This window comes from Mirounga leonina, unplaced genomic scaffold (genome assembly GCF_011800145.1).
Source record: "Mirounga leonina isolate KUSES-001 unplaced genomic scaffold, KU_Mleo_1.0 Mir_82, whole genome shotgun sequence".
In the NCBI taxonomy this organism is placed as follows: domain Eukaryota; kingdom Metazoa; phylum Chordata; class Mammalia; order Carnivora; family Phocidae; genus Mirounga; species Mirounga leonina.
In genome coordinates this window covers 255335-272530 of record NW_023270825.1, presented here as the reverse complement: position 1 = coordinate 272530, position 17196 = coordinate 255335, and positions in this window count along the sequence as shown.

Sequence of the window (17196 nt, the reverse complement as noted above, 5' to 3'; positions counted from 1 at the left end):
ATTGCTGATTACTCCAAGCTTCTCCTTATGGTCCATTAGTAGTTTTTCTCTTTTTTCCCCAGCTTCCTTTCTTTCCATCTTCTTGTCTTCTATGTCAATTACTCTCTCCTCTGCCTCAGTTACTATAGCAGTGAGAGCATTTAATTTAGACTGCCTCTCAGAGCATTTTTAATTTCTCCCTGATTAGATCCCATTTCTTGCACTAAGAGATTCTCTAGTGTCTGTTATGCTTTTGTCAAGGCCAGCTAGTAAGTTTGTAATCATTGTCATGAATCAAACTCTGACATTTTACATATACCCAGATTGATTAGATCTGTGGAAGAAAGTTTTAACTCTGGATCTTTCTTATGTTTTGAATTCCTCTTTCCAGTCATTTTGCCCAGAGAAGAAGGGATGAATGAGTGAACAAAACCAAATTATTAACCCCAACTCAAACGAAATACACAGTAGACAAATTTGAAGAGTTCAGAAAGAAAAAAACAAAAAAGGTGGGGAGGAGAGAAAATATAATCTCCTGTGTGGACAAACATGGTGATCTATTTGTTCCTGAGTATTTTGGTCAGTGTGTTAGAAGACATTGAATCCCAAAATTATAAAGAAAGCAAAACTTATATATATACAAAAATAAAATTGAATACAGTGAAAGTAAAAATGAATATATGTATAAAAGTAAATGTACAAAATTAAAATTAAAAAAAGAGGGGCGCCTGGGTGGCTCAGTCAGTTAAGCGGTTAAGCAGCTGCCTTCAGCTCAGGTCATGATCCTGGGGTCTTGGGATCGAGCCCCACATCTGGCTCCCTGCTTGGCAGAGAGCCTGCTTCTCCCTCTCCCTTTGCCTATTGTGCTCTCTATCTCTCTGTCAAATAAATAAATAAAATCTTTAAAAAATTTAAAAAAAGACAAAAACAGAGTTGATAAAATAAGAAAGTCATTGAAAAGGAGAAAAAGAGACAAAATAAAAGGAAAATTTTAGACTGAAATATCAATGAATCAGGAGAAATAACCTCAAATTCTATATACTATTTTCCCCTAGAGCTGGAGCTGTGTGCTCCGTAAACATGGTGTTCCATGTTCTGGGGGAGGGGCCTGCCACATTGATTCTCAGGTGTCTTTGTGTCAGTGGACTTGTATTTCCCCTTGCCAGGGGACCGGGCTCAGTGTAAGCTCTTTCTGGTTTTTCTATGTGGCTTTTTTTCCCTGAAGGCTTTTGAGCCTCTTTAGAGAATGAGAGTAAAAATGGCCATGTTGTGATCTCCAACCCTGGATCCGAAATTTCCCAGTCCCCTTTCTTCAGTAAACACTCAGGGATAAGTGGTCTACACTTTTGTGTGTGTTACACTTTACAGACTCCTGTGGTGTGCACCTGCACCGATCCTCCTAGGGGAGGGGGAGGGTCATGTCTTTCTAGTCTCAGCACCCCCCCCATGGAGAGTGGTCACATGGTCGTGTGCACACCTGTGCTACCTTCCCATGGGAAGGTGGAGGGCCACCACTTTTTTGCCCTTTGCAATTAACCCCCCACCCCTGCACTGAGAGTTGTTGCCAGAACGTGCAGGGTTTGGAGTTTATGGAGATCTGAGCTGAGGGCCCCCTCCAGAGCTCACAGACCATAAGCAGTTTCCCCACTCCAGTGCTGAGGAACTCTGCAGGCTCAGGCATTCCCATTCTCTCTGTAACCCTAATGATCCTGAGATCACACTGTCCCACCTAGGATTGTGCCCCACTTCACCAAAGAGCACCTTTTGGGAAGGGATGTCTCTCACTGGAGCAGATTTCTAAAGTTGCTGATTTTGCCCTCCAGGGTTATATTACTTTTGGTAGCCGGCATTCTGAGTCTCCTTCCCCTGTTGTTTATCTTCTGATATATCCCCTCCATTTCACTTATCAGCACTCCTACCTTGCAAAAAGTGGTCATTTTTCTATTTGTACAATTCCAGCAATTCTTTTCTTACATCTCAAGTTGAACTCATAGGTGTTCAGAGTGATTAAATATTTATCTATCTAAATTCAGTGAGCCAGATGAAATGAAGCCCCCTACTCTTCCACCATCTTGCTTGACTAGTGCATTTAAGAATTCTTAATTGAACATCATAATATTTCAATTACAGGTTATTGAGGAGAAGATTAAACATCACTGATGAGCTTCACCTCCTCATCTGGAGAAGGGGTTTCATGTTTTTGGTTGTATGCAGGATCTTTGTATCATACAAGGTGAAATTATGACCATATTGTTTTCTTTATATTCAGAATGAGTTTGTTTTAAGGACATGCATATGGATGCCCAAGTTTACAGAAGTTTGATGTGTGATGGTTAACTCTTTGTGTCGAAGTGACTGGGCCATGTGTGTCCAGATTAAACCTTGTTTCTGTGGATGTCTGCATTGGTGATTACAAACAGTTTGGTATTTGCATCCATGGTTTCTGTGTACATGGGCATCAACCAATCCATTAAGTTTCTGAATAGAATGAAATGCAGAGGGAGGAAGAATTCCCTCATGTTTACTTCCTGCATGCTTGATCTGGAACATTCATGTCCTCCTGCCTTTGGAGACAGTTACACTTTCATGTTCCCTAGGTTCCCCAACTTGTGTTACTTCCATTGTAGCTAATACCCGAGACCCACTGCAGCCCCTATCCTGGAGCATGGCAGACATATCTCATCCAGTAGCTACTGAATACGAATCCAGAGGCTGCACAGGATGGTCTCAGGCACCCCCCCCCCCAGTCTTCACCACGTTTCCCTGACTCCACCAGCTGCACCTCACACTGGACACCTGCAGACACAAAACATCCTGGTCAGGAAACTGTCACACATCTAATGCTTCTCTCACTCCTACCCACTCACATACTCAATGTCTCTTGTTCACCATAAATTAACTTTTAAAAGAGAAACAAGGGAAACCCAGCCAAGCACAAATTCCATGGTGAGTTGTTTGCGTTCTGTCCTGATCACTGAATGGGAACTGCTGGGAATCCCAAGGCTGGGCTCCAGTGTGGTGGTGGGGGGTTAATGGCAAAGGGCAAAAAAGTGGTGGCCCTCCACCTTCCCATGGGAAGGTGGCACAGGAGTGCACACGACCATGTGACCACTCTCCGTGGGGCGGGTCCTGAGACTAGAAAGACATGACCCTCCCCCTCCCCTAGGAGGATCGGTGCAGGTGCACACCACAGGAGTCTGTAAAGTGTAACACACACAAAAGTGTAGACCACTTATCCCTGAGTGTTTACTGAAGAAAGGGGACTGGGAAATTTCGGATCCAGGGCTGGAGATCACGACAAGGCCACAGCTGCAGTGTCTGGATTGGGCTGCTTTAATCAGCCAAGGGAGGGCCCTGTTTGCATGTGTTATGACTATATAGTCAGCTGCAGACTTAAAATCCTCAAGAGATCAGGGACCCCTGAGTAGGTATGAGGTATCTGGAAGAGTTTGGTCATCCTGATATCATTCAGGAATTTTGTTTTCTTATTTTATGGTTTTGCTGGGGTGATTCCTTAGTGCCATAATGTTTGTTTTATTCACATACGCACCTTAAATGTGTGGTGTAGATAGCAGTTTACCACCATTTTGTTGGTGTATAGTTATACCCTGCAGCTCAGAGGGGTTGTGTGAATGTCCAAGAGCACACAGCAGGTGAGAATGAGCCCCAGTGTCTGGGCCTCTTCTCCTCACCTTGGGACCTGGTTGCTCCCCTGAACCATCTTCAGGACAGCATAGGGCATGCCCAGTGAGGGTTGCAGACCACTTGACCTGCAGGAATCCCATATACACTGAAATGTTGAGACCAGTTCTTTTTCTCACTGTAACTTGGAGACATGTAGAAGGCTTGACAGAGACTCACAGAGCTGTTGGAGTCACTGTGGTTTTTCAACAACCACTAGGGTCATTTACACTTGATATGTCTATAGACATGAAGGGAAAACCTCAGTAAAGCAAAAAAGGTAGGATTATTTGTGAAATATGTTAAATCACAACACCCGAGGTCAAAAAGATGGTCTTATTTTAAAATATTTTGTCATGGGTGATATATGCAAATAATAAATCATTGAACATTATATCAAAAACTAATGATATACTATACCTTGGCTAATTGAATTTAAATAAATAAAAATATTTTGTCATCTACAAAATGGAGATAATTGTATTCTCACCTTACCGTTATTGACCTGATGTTACAAGTTAAACTTATCTCAATGCCTAGCCTCTGGCAAGTTTGGGTAATAACATTATAATGGTTTATTATAAAAAGGGAGGACACTTCTGTGTTTCCACAGATATTACAAACTTTTACTGTTTTTCTGTCAGGAAGAGTTTTGCATAGCATGGAGCCGAAAACCTTTGGGAGGAGAGCAACACTCTACCAATCTCTTGCCCTGGATCATAAGCTCCATGGGTCTGGATTCCCCTGGAATTTGAGTGCACCTGTTTGTGTCACAGACCGCTGCAGACATACAGAGACTCCTTTTTTCCTTCCCCATTTATTCAACATGCATGGAGAGATCCCTCGTTCATGAGTACTACAGACCCTCCTGTTCAAGGGTGTCTCCTCCTACTTAACCATCTTTGAGCCCCTCACTCTGCCCTTTGCCTATAAATCTCCTGCTGTATTTTCTGTATTCAGTTTGAGCAGAAATATTGAATAAAGTCTTCATTTTCAGTTTGCAAGAACCAGAACTTTTTATTTAAAAGCAGAGAGAGCAAAATGAACAATTTCTGGACTCACAGATTGTACCTTCAAGGAACAGGCTGATAAAATACTCATCTTAAAAAAAAAAAGTGCTTGGGGCGCCTGGGTGGCTCAGTTGGTTAAGCGACTGCCTTCAGCTCAGGTCATGATCCTGGAGTCCCTGGATCAAGTCCTGCATCGGGCTCCCTGCTCGGCAGGGAGTCTGCTTCTCCCTCTGACCCTCCTCCCTCTCATGTGCTCTCTCTCATTCTCTCTCTCTCAAATAAATAAATAAAATCTTAAAAAAAAGTGCTCAACTTCAAACTTGTGCCAGCTTTCGTGAAAAAGGAAGGGTTGATCCCAGACAGAACAAGCCCAGAAGTTGGAGTCTGAAATTCAGCACATTCTCAGACTTAGAAAACTAATGGAGTTTGCCCAGATGGATATACAAAATGTTGAGTGACCGTGATGCTTTTCAGAATTACATTTTACCTCTTCTTGGACAGGAAAGTCAACATCTCCTCTCTTATGTTTGTCCTGCAGGTGTATTTTGAAGAAGATGATTTGTTTTCTAGCATCACAGGTCTGCTGATGGAGAGAGTTTTACCCCAGGATGGAAAGTGCCCACAGTTTCATCATACCTGACTTCTCTGGTTAGATTTGGGGCTTTAGAGGTGATCATAATTGGGTATATTTAGGACTTGAGTTAATACTTTAATGGGTTGTCATTTTGGGTGATGTTCCTTTTTGGAAATGTCAGTGTCATGTGGGATGGAGGTGAACATTTGCAGGCATGAGGGTGGCTTGTGTCCATCTAAGTCATTCTTGAACCTGTGGATGATATCTTCTGCAACCAAAGGCACTTTGTCACTTTTAATTAATTTAGAGATCTTGATGTTTCCACCCGACAGGTGAGTCTGGGGATGGGGCTCAGAATAGACAGAGGCAGAAACCCCCTGTCCATCTGAGGCCTGCAGAGGGGTCCCTGGACACAGCACGACTGTGGGAAGGTACACCCTGTGAATCAGAGGAAGAAACTCCTCATCATCTGGTGCAGCCGCTTTCATGTATAATGTCCGAGGCTCCTTCTGATTTTGTGTGTCTGACTGAACCTTGATGGATGCACATCAATGGACAAAAACCCCATGAGGTGGAGAGATACTTTGCACATAACAGTAAGGAAAGACCCATGAAGAGTCATTGTCATTGAGAGAGCACTCCTGGGTGTGGTATTCACCTATGCTCTGCAGTCTGGATTGGATGATGTATGACACCTGCCAGTGGAGGGTGGAAGCAGCCCTATAATCTGACCTCTGGGATATAAGACCAGAACCCCTTGGGGTAAAAGATGGCAGAAGAGTAGGACCCTATTCCAACTGGTCCCTGGAATTGAGCTGGATATCTACCAGACCACTCTGAGCACCCACAAAATCAGCCTGAGATGTAAGAAGATCTGGATCTCTATAAACAGAATATCACAGCGGTTGGTTTCGAGGTATGAACCAGGGAGCAGTGATTCTGTGCGCAGATATCAGAGGATAAATGGCAGTGGGAGGGAGCCTGGCCATTGGGATCCTACACCACTGATGAGCGATAGCCTCCTGCGCTGGGGACAGGGCACAGATTGCAGACCAGTAGTGGCGGGGAAAGGATTTTAGGGCAACCTCCCAGATGGAAACCCAGAATGGCGGGGTCATGCGTGCGAACTGGGAGTGGCTGGTGGTTTTAGAAGCACAAAGGGCAGAGACGAGCCCCAACCAGGAGGCAGAACAAGGAGAACTGCAGAGGAGCGCACAACCCAGGACACAGCAGTTTATAGCAGCAGAGACAGAAATGGAGATAGTGTGGCCTGGAGAGCTCACTGAAGAACAGACTGCAATCTCTCTGCTCTGAGGCAAAGGGTTGGAAATGGTCTCTTCTGCTCTGACTCTCGGAATAGATGCAGAAATCCACAGGGAAAGCCGCCAGAAAACAAAAGCCCCCAAACACTGGTTCCCACTGTGCCTATCCCCCACCACAGGGGGGCAGGGCAACTCTACCCAAACAGGGTTGGTGAGTAACAGCACGGCAGGCCCCTCGCCCAGAAGACAGGCTGGGAGTACAAGAGGCCAACAACCCTAAGGTCCCAAGAAAACAGGTGCATCTTGCATGGATTGTGGTCAATAATTTGGACTCTATACCTTCCCTCAAACACCCATCAACAGAATGACTAGGAGGAGGAACCCCAAAAGTAGAAAAAACTCAGAGATTATGACTTATGCTGCACATTTACAAATGGATGGAGATATAACCAAGATGTCAGAGATGGAATTCAGGCTAGCAATTGTGAAGACAATGGCTAGAATGGAGAAATCAATAAATGGCAACATAGAGTCTCTAAGGGCCGAAATGAAAGCTGAATTGGCACAACTTAAAAATGCTATCAATGAGATTCAATCCAATCTAGATAATCTAACAGCTAGGGTAAGTGAGGCAGAAGAACGAATTAGTGATCTGGAAGACAATTTAATAGATAAAAAGGGAAAAGAGAAGGCCAGGGAAAAACAACTCAGAATCCATGAAAATAGAATCAGAGAAATAAGTGACAACATGAAGTGTTTCAGTGTCAGAATTATTGGAATCCCAGAGGAAGTGGAGAGAGCGAGAGGACTAGAAGACATATTTGAGCAAATCATAGCTGAGAACTTCCTTAATCTGGGGAATGAAACAAAACATTCATGTCCTAGAAGCAGAGAGGACCCCTCCCAAGATCAAGGAAAACAGGCGAACACCCCCGTATGTAATAGTAAAACTTGCAAATCTTAGAACCAAGGAAACCATCTTAAGGGCAGTTAGGGTGAAGAGATTCCTTATGTACAGAGGGAAGAACATCAGAACAACATCAGACCTATCCACGGAGACCTGGCAAGCCAGAAAGGCCTGGCAAGACATATTCAGGGTACTAAATGAGAAGAACATGCAGCCAAGAATAATTTATCTGGCAAGGGCTGTCATTTAGAATGGATGGAGAGAGGCAGAGCTTCCACGACTGGCAGAAACTGAAAGGATGTGTGACCACTAAGCTGGCCCTGCAAGAAATATTAAGGGGGGGTTCTATAAAAGGAGAAAGACCCCAAGAGTGACCTACAACAGAAATTTACAGGGACAAGCTATAAAAACAACATCTTCAAAGGCAACATGATGACAATTAATTCATATCTTTCAATAATCACTCTCAACGTGAATGGCATAAATGCTCCCATAAAATGGCACAGTGTTGCAGATTGGATAAAAAGACAGGACCCATCCATATGCTGTCTACAAGAGACTCATTTTGAACCTAAAGATACATCCAGACTGAAAGTGAAGGGATGGAGATCCATCTTCCATGCCAGTGGACCTCAAAAGAAAGCTGGGGTAGCAATTCTTATATCAGACAAATTAGATTTTAAACTACAGTCTGTAGTTAGAGACACAGAAGGACAGTATATCATTCTTAAAGGGTCTATCCAACAAGAAGATCTAACAATTGTAAATATCTATGCCCCCAACATGGGAACAGCCATCTACATAAGCCAACTGTTAACCAAAATAAGAGTCATATTGATAACAATACATTAATTGAAGAGGGCCTCAATACTCCACTCTCAGCAATAGACAGATCATCTAAGCAGAAAATCAACAAAGAAACAAGAGCTTTGAAAGACACACTGGACCAGTTGGACCTCATAGATATATACAGAACATTCCACCCTAAAACAACAGAATACTCATTCTTCTTGAGCGCACATGGAACTTTCACCAGAATAGACCACACATACTGTTCACAAATCAGGTCTCAACTGATACCAAAAGTTTGAGATTATTCCCTGCATATTCTCAGACCACAATGCTTTAAAACTGGAACTCAATCACAAGAAAAAATTTGGAAGAAATTCAAACACTTGGAAGCTAAAGACCACTCTGCTGAAGAATGTTTGCATCAACCAGGAAATCAAAGAAGAACTTAAAGAATTCATGGAAACCAATGAGAACAAAAACACATCGGTCCAAAACCTATGGGATACTGCAAAGGCGGTCCTAAGGGGGAAATACATAGCCATCCAAGTCTCACTCAAAAAAAAAAAAAAAAAAAGAAAAGAAAAGAAAAATTCCATATTCATCAACTAACTCTACACCTTAAAGAACTAGAGAAAAAGCAACCAACAATGCCTAAGCCATGCATTAGAAGAGAAATAGTTAAGATTCGAGCAGGGATCAATGAATTAGAAACCAGAAACACAGTAGGTCAGATCAATGAAACTAGAAGCTGGTTCTTTGAAAGAATTAGTAAGATCAATAAACCACTGGACAGTCTTCTCCAAAAGAAAAGATGAAGTACCCAAATTAGTAGAATTATGAATGAAAAGGGAGAGATCACGACTAACACCAAGGAAATAGAAACAATTATTAGAAATTATTATCAACAACTATATGCCAATAAACTGAGCAATCTGGATGAAATGGAGGCCTTCCTGGAAACCTATAAGCTGCCAAGACTGAAATAGGAAGAAATTGACAACCTGAATAGGCCAATAACCAGTAACAAGATTGAAGCAGTGTTCAAAAACCTCCCCAAAAAACAGAGTCCAGGTCCTGATGGATTCCCTGGGGAAGTCTACCAAACATTCAAAGAAGAAATAATACCCATTCTACTGAAGTTGCTTCAAAAAATAGAAACAGAAGGAAAACTTCTAAACTCATTCTTTGAGGCCAGCATTACCTTAATCCCCAAAGCAGGCAAAGACCCGATCAAAAAGGAGAATTTCAGACCGATATCCCTGATGAATATGGATTCCAAAATCCTCAACAAAATTCCAGCTAATAGGATCCAACAGTACATTAAAAGGATCATCCACCACAACCAAGTGGGATTTACCCCCGGGATGCAAGGGTGGTTCAACATTCGCAAATCAATCAATGTGACTGAACACATTAATAAGAGGAGAGAGAAGAATCATAGAAGAAGCATCCAAGATCTTCACAAAATACAGCATCCTTTCCTGATTAAAACTCTTCAGAGTATAGGGATAGAGGGAACATTCCTCAAGGTCATAAAATCCATCTATGAAAAACCCACAGCGAGTATCATCCTCAATGGGGAAAAGCTGAGAGCCTTTTCCTTAAGATCAGGAACATGTCAAGGATGCCCACTCTTGCCACTATTGTTCAGCATAGTAGTAGAGGTCCTAGCAACAGCAATCAGACAACAAAAAGAAATAAAGTTAATTAAATTAGCAAAGAAGAAGTCAAACTCTCCCTTTTCACAGATGACATGATACTTTATGTGGAAAATCCAAAAGACTCCACCCCCAAATTACTAGAACTCATACAGCAATTCAGTAATGTGGCAGGATACAAAATCAATGCACAGAAATCAGTTGCTTTCTTGTACACTAACAATGCAACTGTTGAAAGAGAAATTAGAAAAATGATTCCATTTACAGTAGCACCACAAAACATAAGCTACCTCAGAATAAACCTAACCAAAGAGGTAAAGGATCTATACTCTAGGAACTACAGAACACTCATGAAAGAAACTGAAGAAGACACAAAAAGATGGAAAAACATTCCATGCTCATGGATCGGAAGAATAAACATTGTTAAAATGACTATGCTACCCAGAACAATCTATACCTTCAATGCCATCCCAATCAAATTCCAATGACATTTTTCAAAGTGCTGGAACAAACAATCCTAAAATTTGTATGGAATCAGAAGAGACCCTGCATTGCCAAGGAAATGTTGAAAAAGAAAAACGAAGATGGGGGCCCCACGTTGCCCGATTTCAAGCTATATTACAAAGCAGTGATCACCAAGACAGCATGGTACTGGCACAAAAATAGACATATAGACCAATGGAACAGAATAGAGAATCCAGATACGGACCCTCAACTCTATGGTCAAATAATCTTTGACAAAGCAGGAAAAAACTTGGAATGGAAAAAGGCAGTCTCTTCAACAAATGGTGCTGGGAAAATTGGACAGCCACATGCAGAAGAATGAAACTCGACCATTCTCTAACACCATACACAAAGATAAACTCAAAATGGATGAACGACCTAAATGTGAGACAGGAATCTATCAAAATCGTAGAGGAGTACATTGACAGTAACCTCTTTGACATCACCCACAGCAACTTCTTTCAAGATACATCTCCAGAAGCCAGTGAAACAAAAGCAAAAATGACCTTTTGGGACTTCATCAAGATAAAAAGCTTCTGCACAGCAAAGGAAACACTCAACAAAACAAAGAAGCAACCCACGGAATGGGAGAAGATATTTGCAAATCACACTACAGATAAAGGGCTGGTATCCAAGATCTAGAAAGAATTTCTCAAACTCAACACCCAAAAAACAAATAATCAAGTAAAAAAAATGGGCAGAAGAGATGAAAAGACACTTTTCTGAATAAGACATACAAATGGCTAACAGACACATGAAAAAATGTTCATCATCATTAGCCATCAGTGAAATTCAAATCAAAACCACATTGAGATACCACCTTACACCAGTTAGAAAGAAACAACAAATGTTGGAGAGGTTGTGGAGAAAGGGGAACCCTCTTACACTGTTGGTGGGAATGTAAGTTGGTACAGCCACTTTGGAAAACAGTGTGGAGGTTCCTCAAAAAATTAAAAATAGAGCTACTCTATGACCCAGCAATTGTACTCCTGGGTATTTACCACAAGGACACAGATGTAGTGAAAAGGAGGGCCATATGCACCCCAATGTTCATAGCAGTAATGTCTGCAATAGCCAAACTGTGGAAAGAACTGAGATGCCCTTCAACAGATGAATTGATAAAGAAGATGTGGTCCATATATACAATGGAATATTACTCAGCCATGAGAAAGGATGAATACCCAACTTTTACATCCACATGGATGGGACTGGAGGAGATTATGCTAAGTGAAATGAGACAAGCAGAGAAAGTCAATGATCATATGGTTTCACTTATTTGTGGAACATAAGAAATAGCATGGAGGACATTAGGAGAAGGAAGGAAAAAATGAAGGGAGGGAAATCAGAGGGAGAGATGAACCATGAGAGACTATGGACTCTGAGAGACAAACAGGGTTTTAGAGGGGAGAGGGGTGGGGGGGGGATGGGTCAGCCCGGTGACGGGTATTAAGGAGGGCACGTACTGCATAGAGCACTGGGTGTTATACGAAAATAATGGATCATGGATCACCACTTTAAAAACTAATGATGTATTGTATGGTGACTAACATAACATAATCAAATTTTTAAAAAATTTTTAAAAAATTCCACATATAACTGAAATTACAGAGTATTTTTCTTTCTCTGACTGATTTATGTCACGTAGCTTTATACTCCCTACCTCTATCCCCATGTTTGCAAATTGTTAGATTTCATTTTATTTTATTGTTAAGTAATATTCCATTGTGTAATTCCTTTTCCATTTATCAGTTGAAGGACATTTGGGCTGTTTCCACAGTTTAGCTATTGTAGACAGTGCTGCTATAAATATTTACTTGCATGTATCCCATTAAATTAGCATTTTTGTATTCTTTGAGTAAATACCCAGTAATGTGATTGCTGGATCATAGGGTATTTGTATTTATAAGTCCTTGAAAGGAGGGAGTCAAGATGACAGAGGAGTAGGTGACCTCATTTCAACTCGTCCCCTGAATTTAGCTGAATATCTATCAAACCATTTCGAACACCCACAAAATCAGCCTGAGATGTAAGAATATATATCTGGATCTCTGCAAGCAGAAAAACGACTGCTTTTTGCAAGGTAGGACGTGCAGAGTCATGAATCTGTGGTGAGATCTGGAAGATAAACAAAAGTGAGAGGGAGCCTCCATAAGCTGGCTCCTGGAAAGTGATATAACACTGGAGGGCAAAATCAGAACCCTTAGAAATCTGCTCTAGGGAGAGACATCCCTCTCTGAAAGGGGCTCTGGGAATGAAAAGGAAGAATTCTAGGTAGGCCTTTGTGGTCTTGGGATCCGAGGAGTCACAGAGCAAACAGGGTTTCCTGAACAAATAGAGTTCTGAGCAGTGGAGCAATCTGCCCTGAGCCCAGCCCCCTGACAGGTGGTGGGACAACAGGAATAACCTAGAAACAGCACAGCAGCCGCCTCCCCCAGAAGACAGACTGGAAGAACAGGTTGATGACAAGCCTATGGATCCGCAAGACTGTAAAATTCCAATGCCAGGGCTTAATAGTATATTTTGGTCTAGGTGTTGCCTCACAACTCGTTTATTTTTCAGATAAAAATCTCCATTTCTTTTTCTTATGGTTTTCCTCCTTTCTCTTTACCTTTTTCATTTCAACTAGATGCTTATTATATCAACTGATGTTTCATACTCACTTTTTAAGTTGTATTTTTTCTTTTTTTAAATTTTATTTTTTATGTTATGTTAGTCACCATAAAATACATCACCAGTTTTCAATGCAGTGATCCACGATTCATTGTTTTCATATAACACCCAGTGCTCCATGCAGTACGTGCCCTTCTTAATACCTATTAAGTTGTATTTTTTAATAGATATATGCTTCATTTTAGTCCTTTCTTCACTCTATTCAATTTTATCTTTATATATGTATGTATATATGATACACTTTCCTTGAAAACTTGGTCTGTAGTGTCTTCTACACAGAGACCAAAATTCACCCATGGACAAGTGGAACAGCCGGCTATGTCCACACTATGAGATTATAGTCTCTCTTCCCCTCCCCCCCTTAAAAAATTTATTCTTTTGTTTCATTTTGGCTTTGTTTTTCTGTGTTGGCTTCTGAGCACTCCGTATTTTTCTAGGTTGCATTTTACTTGGGTTGTGGTTGATATTTTGGACTCTATTCATTTGCCCACCCATCATTCTCTGTACACAATGAAAGAAGGAGGAACTCACACAAAAAATAACCAGAGACAGTTCTCTGCCTCAGAGCTAATTGATATGGATATAAGTAAGATGTCAGAGATAGCACTCAGGAAAGCAATCATGAAGTCAATAGCTAGGCTGAAAAAATCATTAGTGACAATATAGAATCTCTAAGGGCAGAAATGAGATTTAATCAGACTGAACTTAAAAATGTTATGAATGAGATGCAGTCTAAACCGGATACTCTAAAAGCTAGGGTCAATGAGGCAGCAGAGAGAATAAGTGACCTGGAAAATAAGCAATCCCCATTACAGACAAATTAGATTTTAAACGAAAGACTGTAGTAAGAGATGTAGAGGAACACTATATCATACTTAAGAGCCTATCCAACAAAAAGATCTAACAATTGTAAATATCTATGCCCCCAACATGGGAGCAGCCAATTATATAAACCAATTAATAACCAAAATAAAGAAAATATTGATCATAATACATCAATAGCAGGGGACTTCAACACCCCACTCACAACAATGGACAGATTATCTAAGCAGAAGATGAACAAAGAAACAAGAGCTTTGAATGACACACTGGACCAGATGGACTTCATATATATATATATATATATATGGAGAACATTCCATCCTAAAGCAGCAGAATACTCATTCTCCTCGAGCGCACATAGAATTTTCTCCAGAATAAATCACATACTGAGCAAGTCACAAATCAGGTCTCAACATATACCAAAAGATTGAGATTATCTCCAGCATATTTTCAGACTACATGGCTTTGAAATTGGAACTCAGTCACAAGAAGAAATTCGGAAGGAGCTCAAACACCTGGAGGTTAATGCTGTATCAGCTTGTACTCCCACAACAGTGTAAGAAGATTCACCTTTCTCCACATCTTCGCCAACATTTGTTGTTTCCCAACTTGTTAATTTTAGCCATTCTAACTGGTGTAAGGTGGTTTCTCATGTGGTTTTGATTTGTATTTCCCTGATGGCTAGTGATGTGGAGCATTTTTGCATGTATCACTTAGCCATTTGTATGTCTTCTTTAGAGAAGTGCCTGTTCATGTTTTCTGCACATTTCTTGACTGGATTATTATTTTTTGGGGGGTGTTGAGTTTGATAAGTTCTTAATAGATATGGGATATCAGCCCTTTATCTGTAATGTCGTTTGCAAGTATATTCTCCCATTCCGTGGATTGCCTCTTAGTTTTGCTGACGGTTTCCTTTGCTGTGCAGAAGTTTTTACCTTGATGAAGTCCCAAAAGTTCACTTTTGCGTTTGTTTCCTTTTTCTTTAGAGATGTGTCTTGAAAGAAGTTGCTGTGACCAGTGTCAAAGATGTTTCTGCCTATGTTTTATTCAAGGATTTTGATGGGTTCCTGTCTCACATTGAGGTCTTTCATCCATTTAGAGTTTATCTTTGTGTATGGTGTAGGAGAATGGTCGAGTTTCATTCTCCTGCATGTGGTTGTCCAGTTTTCCAAGCACCACTTATTGAAGAGACTTTCTTTTTTTCCATTGGATGTTCTTTCCTGTTTTGTCGAAGATTAATTGATCATAGAGTGGAGGAGTGTCCATTTCTGGGGTCTCTATTCTGTTCCATTGATCTATGTGTCTGTTTTTGTACGAGTACCACACTGTCTTGATGATCACAGCTTTGTAATATACCTTGAAGTCCAGCAATGTGATGCCCCCAGCTTTGGTTTCCTTTTTAAACATTCCATATGTCATGGTGTCGGTCTATTCTCATTGATCTTTAGAGGGGTCCTCTCTGCCTCTTGGGCACGAATGCTTGTTTCCTTCCCCAGATTAGGGAAGTTCTCAGCTACGATTTGCTCAAATATATCTTCTAGACCTCTCTCTCTCTCTCTCTCTCCACCTCCTCAGGGATCCCAATAATTCTGATATTGGAACATTTCATTCTGTCACTAATCTCTCTCAGTTTGATTCCTTGTGTTTTAATTTTTTTTTCCCATGCCACCTCGATTTCCATCTTTTCTATCATCTTGTCCTCTATCTCACTAATTAGTTCTTCTGCCTCGTTTACCCTGGCAGTCAGCCTATCCAACTTAAACTGCATTTCATTCATTGCATTTTTAATTTCAGCAGATTAGATCTCCTTTCTGACCTTGAAGATTCTATATTGTCATTAATGTTTTACTCAAACCTAGATATCGCCTTGATAATTGTTACTCTGAGGTCAATTTCTGACATCTTGGTTATATCCATATCCAGTAGTTCTGTGGCAGAGGCCACATTCTCTGGTTCTTTCCTTTGTTGGGGGTTCCTCCTCTTAGTCATTCTGTTGAGGGGTTGTTGAGAGAATGTACAGAGTTCAAATTACTGACCACAACCTAAGAAAGATGCACCTGTTTTATAGGGACCTGAGGGTTATCAGCCTCTTGTTCTTCCAGCCTGTCTTCTGGGGGAAGGACCTGCTGAACTGTTACTCAGGCAACCCTATTTGGGCAGAGTTGCCCTGCCCCCTGTGGGGGGGGGATGGGCTCAATGAAAACCAGTTTTGGGGGGCTTTTGTTCTTTGGCAGCTTTCCCTGGCAGCTTTCTGTGTCTCTTCTGAGAGTCAGAATGGAAGGGACTGTTTCCAACCCTCTGCTTTAGAACAGAGAGATTGCAGTCTCTTCTTCAGTGAGCTCTCCAGGCCACAGTGTCTTCTTTTCTGTCTGTGCTGCTAAAACTGCAGTGTCCTGGGTTGTGTGCCCCACAGCAGCACTCCCAGCCTTCATTACCAGGTCCAGGCATGTCTCTGCCTTTTGTGCTTCTAAAACCACCAGCTGCCCCTGGTTTGCATGCATGCCCATGCCTGAAGCTCCAGGTTTCAGTCTGGAGGGCTGCTCTAAGGTCCTTTTCCTGCTGCTACCAGTCTGTGAGTCTCTGCCTGGTTCACAGCAGGGGAGGCTTTTGCACTTCTGTGTTATTACATCTTCCCGGTTCAAGCATTTATGGCAGCTCCCTCCCCCTTCCATTTATGTTCCGACATCTGCCCGCAGAATCACAGCTTCCCTCTTCATACCTTGAAACCAAATGTTGGAGATATTCTGTTTGTGAAGATCCAGATTTATCTTCTTAAATCTCAGGCTGATTTCATGGGTGTTCAGAGTGGTCTGGTAGATATCCAGCTCAATTCAAGGGACTGGTTGAAATAGGGCCTCCTACTCTTCCACCATCTTTTATGTCTGCCCACTCTTTATTGAGCTTATTAATTCTTTCAAAGAACCAGCTTCTAGTTTTGTTGATCTTTTCTACTGTTTTTCTGTTTTCTATTTTATTGATTTATGCTCTAATCTTTATTATTTCTCTTCTTCTGCTTGGTTTAGGTCTTATTTGCTGTTCTTTCTCCAGATCCTATAGGTTTACAATAAGCCTTTGCATTTGGGATTTTTCTACTTTTTTGAGAGAGACTTGGATGGCTATGTATTTCCTCCTTAGGACTGCCTTTGCAGTATCCCATAGGTTTTGGACCAATTTGTTTTCATTCTCATTAGTTTCCATGAATTGTTTAAGTTCTTCTCTAATTTCCTGGTTGACCCAATCATTCTTTAGCAAGATGCTCTTTAACTTCAAAGTGTTTGGGTTCCTTCCAAATTTCTTCTTGTGGTTGAGTTCCAGTTTTACAGCATTGTAGTCTGAA